Consider the following 8890-nt stretch of genomic DNA (forward strand, 5'->3'; position numbering starts at 1 on the left):
TCCATTCCTGTGCAACCCTAGATAAAAACATTTTCATTAGCTTCTGGCCTATCCTTCCTGCAAGATAAGCATATCTATTTCCCCTTTTCCTTACATAAAAGATAGCATCCTGTTGAGATAGGCTGGGACCTAGGACCCTTTACTGGACGGCTTGCACCTGGACAAACATCTCCTAGAGCAACAGAATACAAAGAAGCTATAATTGACTAAAAATAACTGCACACCTTCACTGTTGGGACAATTATGAACAATACGCTACAAAAAGGCCACAAACCAACTGCCATTTCTGAGGTGCCTGGAGCAAAAGCAGGGTACTGCACCTGATCCCTGCACACAACACCACCAAGGGGGTGGGCAGACCACCTAAACTAGGTCCCCTGACCAATCCATGGACTGCCCCTGTTGTTACTCCTTTTAACGACCCAAGCAGCTTCTCTCTGGGAGCAAGCAAGGGCACCTGTTTCTAGGTTTCACTCCCCTGTGCTGCAGCACAAGCCCCAGTAAAGCCATGCCTGAAATTCTCATCTGGCCTCATCAATTTCTATTGACTGAAAAGTCCAAAGACCGGGATTGGTAACACTGTGTACCTGCTCTTTTGTACCTTGCCTTTTGTTTTCCACATAAAAACACATTCTGGAAATAAATCCATATTGATTCATAGAGATATTCCTCACATTTATGGCTGCAAAGTACTCTAGGTATGTTATGTATTAACTGGTCATTCTTAAATATGGGAAATGGGGTCCAATCATTATGAAATCATCAACCTTTGTGATCACACTCATTTCACAAGCACAGACAGCGTTAGGAGGGGGAGCGTGGTTTTGAGAGCCATCTGATTTAGAGGAGAGTATGAGGGCAGGGATAGATCCCAGAAGAACCCAGCTGTAGGCGAATGCTGCTCAGCCCAGCAGCCAAACCTCCTTCCTCTGCCCCAGTTGGTCCTAGTGCAGCTCCAGCTTTATCCCCAGGGATCTTCTCAGAATTCTGGCACCCTCTCCAAGTTCTCTCCCCCAAGAGGCTCTCCTTCCCCCTCCCCAATTAAATTGCCTCTGCGCTGGCATCTGAAGCATCTTTCTTTCATTTTTTCTTTTCCTTTCTTTCTTAGACCCAAGCTACACCTGTATATATTCTTTGTAAGTTACATGATAAAAGAATGTACAAGGAAAAATTTCAATTCTTCTCCTCCACACTAACTTCCCTAAGAGTAACCGCTGTTAACAGGACATAAACCACAGCTCTGGCTCATTTATAATTCCCCACTGAATCTGACTAATATACTTCAGTCTAAGGGGCAAGACCTTTTCTCTTCTTCTCTCCCTTTCCACACAATGAGTGTAAGATCCCACTCTCTACTCAAGAGTTATGAGTGTCCAGACGCTCAGATGTTGGGTTGTGCACAGATGGTGGTGGGAGACCTGCAGCAGAGTCTCTGGGCCACTGGAAATTTTAAAATGAGAAGGCTGGCTGCAGAAGGTGGGACATTCTATGACCCATTCATCTTTCTTCTGCCTGAATCCTAAAACATTAGAAAGTTGCTTTTTCAAGCCTTTTTTTGGCTTGTAGCCAAAAGGGAGGAGCATGCTTTTTTCCCTCCATGAATGTATTTTAGTCGGTAGTTTGTCGGACTTTTAATTTCAAGGTCCTGAGTATCGCCCAGCGTTCTTTGAATTTTCCGGTATCTACTGCACCCCATCATTGTGCGCGGTACTGGATGTAGCCACGAGGGGGCGATATGAGCCACTGATTATTCCCAATTGAAGGTCTAAAGGAGCAGAGTGCTGACGGTTCACTTTCGTGGCATTTGACCAATCTCCCAGGAGCTGCGCCGAACCCAAAGTTCTTCATCTTGGAGTCACCCCCGGCTCCAGGGTGGTCCCGGGCGGGCAAAAGGCCCGCGCTGCCCAGGCCTCGAGCACTGGCTATAGACGCTCAGCCACTCCCTCGAGCAAAGTCCCCTAAAGGGTCCTGACCCGAGAAGCAGTCGGGCTTCTCTCGTTGATGGAAAATGTTCCTCACCTTCCTGTCACACTGTGGCCGCTCTTCCCCATGTTCTTATAGCCTAAGCTGTGTACTGGGGCGGGCGCAGGGAAAGTGAGGACGAGTGATAGCAAAGCAGATGCAGAAAGCGGGAAAGATGAGGAGGAAGACAGCAACGAGCGCAGGAAGGAGAGAGGGCTCTCGAGAGTAGAATCGGAGGCGGAGGAGGAGGCAATCCCACGAAGTCCCAAGGGCTGTCCTGAGGGTCTTCAGAGCTCCCAGGGCAGCGGGAAGAGGACACTTGGAAAGAAGAGGAAAGGAACATTTTTTTTTTCCTCGCGGGAATTTTACCTCAGGGCAGAAAGCTCTAGAAATGGCGGCAGAGCAGGTGGATTTAGGGGAGTCCTAAAAGTTATTCCCTGTCGCTCACCCCGAATGGATTTCATCTCATTCTATGACCAGCATACCTGAAGAGACGGCCGAGGGCAGGCGAGTCAGGCGCCTCCTGGCGTCGCGGAGGAAGTGGGCTCGGGGCGGAGTGACGAGAGCGCCCGGCGGGAGGCCGCTCCTGGGCCCGCGGGGCTGTGCGCGGCCTGGCTCAGTGGAGGGAGCAGCGGAGCGGCCGTTAGAGGGTTCCATGGTGTAATGGTGAGCACTCTGGACTCTGAATCCAGCGATCCGAGTTCAAATCTCGGTGGGACCTTTCTGTTTAGTTAGAAGAAGGATTTTTTACTCCTCAGATGGGACGCGCTTTCCCGCTCCCGCGTCCCGGAGAGGCGCGGTCCGCGCGGTCCACGCGGACGTGGAGGGCAGGTGAGGGGACGAGCCCGCGGCGTCCCCGCTGGACCCTGGCGACTCTGCCTGTCGCTGGCCATCGGAGGCCCCGGCCCCTCCGCCCAGGGGCGCAGCGACCGAGCCGGTGGCACCCCCTCGTCGGGTCACCCTGGGTCTCGGGGGCAAAAGGCAGAGGCTGCGCCCACTGACTCCTGCCCCGCGAGGGGGCTTCGCACCGCACGTCTTGTAACTAACTGCGCGCTTGTCCCTGTGAGTAAAGGGTCGCGGTGCGGGGCTGTGACGTCGCTGAGCAGCCAGGGTGACAGCGTCTTAGCTTTCGGGTCGAGGGCTCCATACCTGGATGGGAAGTACTGTATTGTATTCAGGTGCCCTATTTATTATTCCGAATATTAATGGATCCTATCCCAGTTTATACCCATTTTATTCAGAACTGCTCGCTCCTAAGTCTCCGTTGGACACGAAAAACCGCTGTTAGGCTAAGATTTGAACCTTCACTCCAGGAAACCTCGTCCTTTCATCCCAAGCTCAGCCAGAAAGGGGAGCCCGGGCTGCGGATTCCGGCGTCTGAGGAGAGCAGGGATCCCTGACCCACCTCCCTCCAGGCCTTTGAGACACGTGCAGATCTTATAGTCAAGGCTAGACTGTAGTGAATATGCCGTGTTTGGTTTGATTTGAGTTGGGAACCACATTCATTTTTTTAAATCATTATAAGATTAATTTTTTAAATGTCGCCTCTAGACATCGAAAACACAATGTAACAAATGAACCCAGCCAAATGCCCCCAGTTAGACAGAGGAGAAGTTTGTTCTTGGAGCCGCAGGCGCTCTCCTCAGAGTGGGCGGCACCGGGAGCATCAGCGAGGGCGCAGCTGAAGGGAATGCTGACTCCGGGCCGTGGGGGTCTCGGGCGGAGTCTGGGCGTCCTCAGAACGTGGAGTCCTCCGATGAGGTATGCGCCTCGCCACCTCTCCCGCCTGCTCTGTGGCCAGTAGGGGGCAAGGCACCAAGTCCAAAAGGTAGAACCATACGGTGTTGCCGGGGGTGATCAGGCACGGGAAACCCGTTTTCTGTTAGGATTCGAGTTCAGACCCAAGCAGGCAGGCTCCCATCACCGCACCAATCACACCACGACCACTGTGCTCCACCAGGGACCTACGGAACTGTGGTCGGATCCACGTTAGCCCAGCCGTCTTTCTGGTTTGCAGCTTTCCTCCTTCACGGCTCTCAGACCCGACACCTGCGCCCGCAGGCTGAGGCCGCAGCACCGCCTTGGGTGGGGAGTTCAGAGCAGGTCGGGGTGGTGCCCTCCTGGCCTTTCTAGGACTTATATCTGGTTCTAAATCAGCTGCTAGAAGAAAGGTTTTGAAGAACAGCTGATCTGAAAAATCTAGGTTCATCGAGGACTAAAACCTTACAGGTGGCATAAGAATTCTTGGTCTACCCACCACGCCGGGCCCCGGCGGCGGAATGCATCCTCCGCGAGGTATTTATTGGGCGACTGCTGAATGCCAGGCCCTGCTCCGGGCGAGGGGCTGCCTGGTGAACAAACTCCCGGTTGTGCCTCGTGGAGCCCTTCTCTGGAGGCGCCCAGAGGGGGCAGAACGGTGGGGGCACAGCCGGTTGCTGTCCTTCCCCCGTACGACCACCCGGGCCTGGAGGGGAACTTGCGGTGAGCGCGACGGGTGAGGCCGATCACGAGTGGAAAATGGAGGACTTGAGCCTGAGAGAGGCGGCAGTCGTCTCGTGTAGAGGTGCCGCTTTCGAGGCAGCCAGGAGCAGGCGAGGATGGTCGTGGGCCCGGTGTGGCTTCGTCGGAGACCCCAGCTCACTCGGGCTCGGTGTCCACGGCCGGACGTGCCCGACGACGAGACTCAGTGTCTATGGCGCCAGCGAGGTTGGACAAGATACATTTGAATCTCTTTTCCGCTGGGGTTGGAAGGGACGAGGAATACATTCTGATTCCAGGATATTACAAGAAAACCTCGTAGCCGCTCGTCTCTGTGGCGCAATCGGTTAGCGCGTTCGGCTGTTAACCGAAAGGTTGGTGGTTCGAGCCCACCCAGGGACGAAGATTGGTCTTAGATATGCGATGAGCGAGGTCTCAGCTGTCGCTTTTATGCGTCTGCCCTTTCAGTTCCTCCCCAGAGACCCTTTCCCGGAATCTCCACTCAGCTGATCTCCGCCTGCTCCCGGTTTTTACCTGGTACCCCCTGGTCTCTTTGCACCACCTGAGGGCTGCCCTCACTAAGTCATCTGCCTTGTACGTTCCAGGACAACTGCCAGAGGATGAAGGCACACGCACACGGGTGGCGGCCATCCCTTACTCAAGCTGCGACGTCATAAATCAAGCTCCATGGCACCACCTGCGCGGAGTATTCACCGCCCCATCTCAGGACGCCTCCGCCCTTTCGTTTGGGACTCGCTTTCTACGCCAAGTGTTCTGCAAAGTCAAGACAATTCCTATTCAAAATTTTTTCTTCTGTGTTTTCGAATTGCTCATTGTTAATCCCTTGTAGTACGTACGTTTTCCTTTCAGACAGTGTAGTTTTCATCTCTTTACGTTAGAGCAGGTCTTTTGTTTTTAATGTTTTTCCGTGTGTACATTTAACTGTTTTAAGTTACGGAATACAGGTGGAATAAATGTTTTAATGTCCTCCTCTGGTGATTCTAACATCTGTATCAGCTCTGGGTCATTTGCAAATGACCGATGTGTCTCTGCATTATGGGTCATTCCTCCTGCCTCTTTGGCTACCTCAAAATCTCTGATAGACCAGGCATTGTGAATGGTGCCTTGTTGGAAGCTGGACAGTTGTGTTCCTGTAAACGCTGAACTTTGCTGAGGGATGCAGTTAAGTTACTTGCAAACAGCTTGATTTGCGAAGTGGTTCCGAGCAGCGCTCCGTCTGGGGCTAACCAGCTTCCGCTACTCAGGCAAGATGGTACCGCGTACGAATTACGATTTTTTGTTGTTGTTTTTCCCTTTAGTCTACCTGCTTGTAAAAAGCACGACCTGTGTGAGTCTGATCTTGTCAAAGATTTCTCCCGACCTTAGGGAGTTTCCTCCTACGGCCGCACTGCTCAGTACTGTGCTGCACAATGAACAGATCTCCTTTGCAGTTCTGATTTACTTTTAGTATCTTTCTCATCTCTGTGAGTCTGTCTGCTGAAAGATAACTCCTGCGGTTTTCCTGCTGTCTGCTCCGTGCTCTCAACTCAACAAGGTCCACTGGGCTCCATTTCAGTTTGCCCTCGTGCGTATTGCTTGCAAACTCTCCAAGCAATAAATTGGACCCATAGTTTCCCATCCCTCAGGATAACTCACTACCATTTTTCATCAGACTCTTAGTCTCTTACTTTTTAAAAAATTAATTTCACTGATTTCCGGCTGCGTTGGGTCGCCGTTGCTACGCGCGGGCTTTTTTCCTATTGCGGCAAGCGGTAGCGGTGGCTACTACTCATCGCCGTACTTTCTGACGGAGTGACTTGTGTTGCTGCGGAGCAAAGCCTTCAAGTGCGCAGAGTACAATAATTCCAGCACGGGGACTCCTGGTAGGCTCGCACCCGTACTCCGCGCCGCGCGGGAAACCCTTAACCACTGCACTGCCAGGACAACCCGCATACTACTCGCCTTTTAAAAAACCTGTGTTTCACATCTTCTGGGAGATTTTTATTGCGAAAGCCTAACTTCTAAAAAAAAAAAAAGCTGCGGAAACGCTAATTACTGCAGAATAAGGAGCAGCCAGAGTAAGAAACTAAAGCACTAAAATAATTTTTCAAAAACGGTTTCTGTAAAACACCTCACCACTTGAATGGAAAGTTCATACGCGATTCCCCACAAAGAATAAATAGAACCAGTGCCTACTCTTCCCATACAATACCTACTTTTTTTTTTTTTTAGAGTATGAAGGCCTCTTACCGCCGTGGCTCCTTTTGCTGCACAGCACAGGCTCCACAGGCGCGGGCCTAGCGGCCACGGCCCACACCGCTCCGCGGCACAAACCTGCGTCCCCCACATCGGCAGGTGGACCCCCAAACACTACGCCATCAGGAACACCCATTATCTACTTCTTAAAGCGCTTAAAAAGCCCGAAATGAAAACAGAAAAACCCAAGCCGCGTGTTACACGGGCTGCAGAAATTATTTCTATTATTGGACACCAACTGCAGGGGGAAAGCGCGCACGCAGTCCCCCACTACCACAAATTATGCAGTCGAGTTTCCCGCATTTGGGGAAATCGCAAGCGTCAGCACACCCGAAGTGCAATGAGTGAGCCTCATCTTGGGAAAACCACCTTAATGATCATGGTATCTCCCCTGCCAGGTAAGTATGAAGTAGTTTCCCCGCCTCCCCGTACAGCCTTAGACGCCTACACTGTACACACACGCTCCCCACCCACCCTCCGCACCCCCTCCCCTTCCACGCCTCTCAGCCCCTCCAAACGACTCTGCTAATAAAATCCAAGCAACTTCTCCCGAAAACTTCCACAGCCCGGGAAGTGGCTCGCGGGGAATTGTACCCATAAGCTGCAAGATTTACATAAGCCAAGCCCCATTCCTGACCTCTAAGGCGGCTCCTCTCCTCCAACCCCCGCCCTGTCCCCGCCCTGCCGAGATGACCAATGGGCGGGCCGGCTGCTGAAGGGGAAGTGACGTCACAATGTCCGCCCACTTCGGGAGCCCACCAAGCCGAGGTAACACGCCTCTTATCCTTTATCTGAGATACAGCCGGATTTTGCCAGTCTCCTCGAATTCTTACCTTTTGTCCTGCGTTACACGCCGGGGAAAGGAATTCTGGGATCGTGTGTTATGCTGATCCAAAAATTTTTTAAGAAATAAAGAAGTTGTAAAACAATGGATACAAGTATATATGTATGTATCTTGTGTATAGACATACAGATTCAGGGTTTCATCTCAGAGTGCTACTCGGTGCATTTTCTGTGCACGTCCTTCTATACTTCAATCTCGTGGTATCCCAGGTACCATGTTTTTCCTTTCCCCCCCCATACAGAATACAAGGAATGAAGATTCTGAAAAAGAAGCTGATGACCAAGATAAGGGATAGAAAGATGACTTGTTTGCTTGAAGAGAGGTTGGTTGGTTGGTTGGTTGGTTGGTTGGTTTTCTCTTACTGGGTAAGACTGGGTTAGACCTGAGGGCGGGGAGGGGGGAGACTGCAGAAAGCAGCCAACTTGTGTTTTCAGACCAGAGAGCAAGGAGTGGTGTAACTTGATCCTTGAGGGTGCCTTTGGCTTAAGGGGGAAGTTGACTCTTCTGGAGAATCTTGGAGTCAACAACAAAGGAACTCAGCACCCAGCTAACTTCCAGGAAGAAGCTTCCTTTCCTCCCCTGCTTTCCCCCTTTCCCCCCCTTTCTCTGTCTGCAACCATCAGAAATAAATTCTGGCTCATTTCATCTGAAATATGCTTTATTCCAGGGATAGTAATAGCTCAGAGAATCTCCAGCAAACTGGAGAACGAGACTGTACAAACAGGGAAGAATAAGAAAGGCCAATGGAAGGGAGCACACAGACCAAATGGGAAGGACACTAGTGCCCCCTGCTGAGTGACAGACCCTGTAGCTTTGCACAGGTGACACTACTGGCCCTGGACACTAGACACCTCCAATGGTTCCATGACTTCTGCTGCACCTGGTCGGTGTTAAACTAAGGATCTTGAGGTAGGGAGATTCTTCTGTTGCAGGGGACAGAAAAAATTTCCCCAGGGCCTACTCCTTGTGTCTCTCAACTCCTGTCAAATGCTGGAGTAGTTGTTGCTGATGGGGATTGGCCAGCTCTTGGTAATAGACCCACATCTTAGCCCCTAGGAAAACTAAGAAAGCAAGTATGTGATCCTTAAAAGTTGCAGAATGTGGGAAGTTCCTCATACAAAGGGGGCTCAGATACTAGATGGCTTAGATATGGCAAAAGACCCCCCCTGTACCCAGCACCCTGCAGCCAGCCCTGTGGATAACATTATAAATCCAGTGCCCAAGCCACTGCAACCCTGCCTCAAATATACACGTGTGCACGACCCAACCTCGGAGCATACTAGATGTTTATCCCTGAGCACAGGATGAGGGTTTCAACCTCTTCTACAGGGATGGTGGGTACATCATCCA

General features: G+C 51.5%; 3 non-coding genes across 3 annotated transcripts; 2 read left to right on the top strand and 1 right to left on the bottom strand.

The window, feature by feature from the left end:
* Positions 1-2611: 2611 nt before the first annotated feature.
* On the top strand, positions 2612-2683 carry TRNAQ-CUG (transfer RNA glutamine (anticodon CUG)). The gene has a single exon. It is a non-coding gene; the product is annotated as a tRNA-Gln (tRNA).
* A 2085-nt stretch (positions 2684-4768) lies between these two features.
* Positions 4769-4842, top strand: TRNAN-GUU (transfer RNA asparagine (anticodon GUU)). Its single transcript has one exon. It is a non-coding gene; the product is annotated as a tRNA-Asn (tRNA).
* A 2096-nt stretch (positions 4843-6938) lies between these two features.
* LOC115801905 (U1 spliceosomal RNA) lies at positions 6939-7102 on the bottom strand. The gene has a single exon (XR_004022262.1). It is a non-coding gene; the product is annotated as a U1 spliceosomal RNA (small nuclear RNA).
* Between the last annotated feature and the right edge of the window lie 1788 nt (positions 7103-8890).

This window comes from Delphinapterus leucas, chromosome 1, assembly GCF_059928025.1.
Source record: "Delphinapterus leucas isolate spDelLeu-1000000601 "Yukka" chromosome 1, BTC_Dleu_Yukka2, whole genome shotgun sequence".
Taxonomy (NCBI): domain Eukaryota; kingdom Metazoa; phylum Chordata; class Mammalia; order Artiodactyla; family Monodontidae; genus Delphinapterus; species Delphinapterus leucas.